Genomic DNA, 2,818 nt, shown 5'->3' with positions numbered 1-2,818 from the left:
AAAGCAATAAGCCCCGTGAAGCCGTGGTTTACAGTGAATTTATAACAGCTAAGGGGGTTTTAGGCACCCCGTGTTAGGGTTAGGGTTAGGTTAGGGTTAGTTAGGGTTAGGGTAAGGCATCTAACAACGCCCCTTAGCTGTTATAAATTCACTGTAAACCACGGCTTCACGGGGCTTATTGCTTTTAAAAAAACCGCCAAATCTATAGACCTTTTTCTTCGCTTCTCCATGGAGGGCGCCATAGCGGCGAGTGACTTCCTGTAGGATGCTTCGAACTTCCGTTTAATAATTGTCATAAGTTAGCAGTAATAGCGAATCGTGGCGCCTCTGGGAAATGTTGTGCTGTTAAAGGCTGTCACAACAGCTACAGAAAGCTCAAAAAGTTTCTTGATCAAGAGTGTTATGAACACAAGCCAACAATAAGAGCAGAATGTAAATGCCCAAGACCTTTTAAATTGCACAAGATGCCATCCGACGACGATGGTAAAAGACAATGGCTCGCAGCACTTAATTTGAAATGTCCGCCCCGTAACGTCCATGTATGCTCATTCCACTTTGTGGACAGACAACCAACGACAGAAAATCCATATCCCGAACTTTGGCTTGGATATGATCGTCCATTAAGAAAGACGAGAAGACGACGAACGTGTCCGGACGAAGGTGAGATTATTCACTAACGTTACGTTATTTACACGGCTAACGTGCTATTAAATGAAATGCAGCTTATGATACAGTCTTTTCAGTATGTCTGGACGACCAAGTTCTTATGATGTGTGCTTAAACATCTTTAAGAAACCAGCATTTCATTCAGCATTTAAGTATATCTATTAAGTATAATCTATATATATAAACAAAATGTTGTTGCAGTATTTTCACTGTCTGATTCAAATAGGATAATCACAAGTGAAGTCTGATTTATTTAACGGGCAACCAGATGAGACACAGGGCCCGCGACCAATCTAAAGTGTCCAGATAGACATTTGTTATCCATTCTCAATGTAAAAATGCCCAAGCAACATTGCTAAAAAAAAAAGTTGACCGGCAAAAAAGTTGCCCAGTATCATCAGCCTAAAATTGAATTATTTGACCCCAACACCAAACGATATGACTGGCGGAAATCCAATACAGCTCACCATCCAAATAACAACATTCCTATAAAGCAGGGAGGTGGTGATATGCTGTTATGGGGTGTTTCTCTGCAGCAGGTACAGGAGCACTTGTCAGCAAATTCTTGAGGAAAATCTGCTGTCGTCTGCCAGAAAGTTGTCAATGGGAAGAAGTTTTATCTTCCAACATGACAATGACCCAAAGCACACAGCAAAACTGAGCACACAGTGGTTGAAGGAGAAAAAGTTGAATGTCCTTGCATGGCCTAGTCATAGCCCAGACTTAAACCCCACTGAAAATCTGTGGAATGACTTGAAGACTGCAGTCCACAAACGCTCAACATCAAATTGAACTGAACTTGAGCAGTTCTGCAAGGAAGAGTGGAGCGAATATTGCAGTCTAAATGTGCAAAGTTAGTACAGACAGAAACATATCCCAACAGACTAAAGGCTGTAAATTAAAGCAAAAGGTGGTTCAACAAAATTTTTCGACACAAGTGGGTGATCCTTTTTCTAACTCAGTGATTCTGTTTTTTTTTTCTTTTCATTTTCTTTCTGACATGTTGGTGTTCTATCTTTCACTTGGATGTTATAAGTTGCACTGAGTAAATACAGCCAGATAAAACAAAAAACTGTCCGTCTTCATTTCAGGCTGCAAAGCAACAAAATGTGATTATTTTAAAGGGGGATGATTCTTTTCTATACCCACTGTAACTAGATTCAGCCTAAGTATGAATGGATGCCAGTCTTATGACAGAATGGAAAATGCTACATTACCATTTTGTTTACAAATAAGCTCAATCCCAAATGTTGTTTTATATTAAACCTTTGAAGTGGCTATTTATTCTAAATAAAATGTGCTTTAATAAACTGTTCGACCTGTGAGGAGTAAAATACTTAAGATTAGCCGGGTGCCAGCTTACAATAAATGAGGCCGAACCATTAATTGTTCTGTCTCTTAAAACAACGCTACATGTTTGTTAAGAAAGTGGCACTGTGATTTGGTTCACAGGCTTCCTCATTCTACCGGATGAGATTTAAGATGATGCCCAACAGCAGTAATGGGAAGAATTTGGATCTCTCCAGGCTGACAGATGACGAAGCCAAGCATGTCTGGCAGGTGATCCAGAGAGATTTCCACCTGCGAAAGAAAGAAGAGAATAGACTAGGGTGAGACACTCTTGATCACATTTACATTGCATTAACTGTCAGTATATGTTCCTAAATGGCAATCTAAAAATTATTTTCCAACATCTCATCGAAAAAGACTGATCACTGATATTCCTTGATGGTTCTGTCTGACTATAATTAGCCTCATCTGAACTATTGCTTACTCATTTTGTGGATCTGGTCAAACTTAAGTGGTTTGCTGGTTTTTGCTTACTAGAGGTCTTCTGTAGTCTATTCATCTGTGATTTATCGTTTGACTGGAATCTGGAATCTTAGGAACAGTTCCATGTCACTTAGCCTAATGTGAACCCATCTGAAATAAATCAGAAATTATTTTCAGTGGATAACTTTTCATGAAAATAATTTCTTTAATTAGGTTACTTTAAAGGGGTCATATGATGTTGCTAAAAAGAACATTATTTTGTGTATTTGGTGTAATGAAATGTGTTGCTGTTTAAGGTTCAAAAAACACATTATTTTCCACATACTGTACATTAGTGTTCCTCCTCTATGCCCCGCCTTTCTGAAACGCGTCGATTTTT

At 39.0% G+C, this 2,818-nt stretch overlaps 1 pseudogene; it reads left to right on the top strand.

Annotated features, from left to right (window-relative positions):
• The first annotated feature begins 1,795 nt into the window (after nt 1–1,795).
• The window catches only part of LOC107725235 (melanophilin-like), a 20,832-nt pseudogene continuing 19,809 nt past the window's right edge, over nt 1,796–2,818 (top strand).

Source organism: Sinocyclocheilus rhinocerous, unplaced genomic scaffold, assembly GCF_001515625.1.
Source record: "Sinocyclocheilus rhinocerous isolate Xijiao unplaced genomic scaffold, SAMN03320098_v1.1 scaffold3807, whole genome shotgun sequence".
Classification (NCBI taxonomy): domain Eukaryota; kingdom Metazoa; phylum Chordata; class Actinopteri; order Cypriniformes; family Cyprinidae; genus Sinocyclocheilus; species Sinocyclocheilus rhinocerous.
Note: the sequence above shows the minus strand (reverse complement) of the source record. Positions and strands in the feature narration are given on the sequence as shown.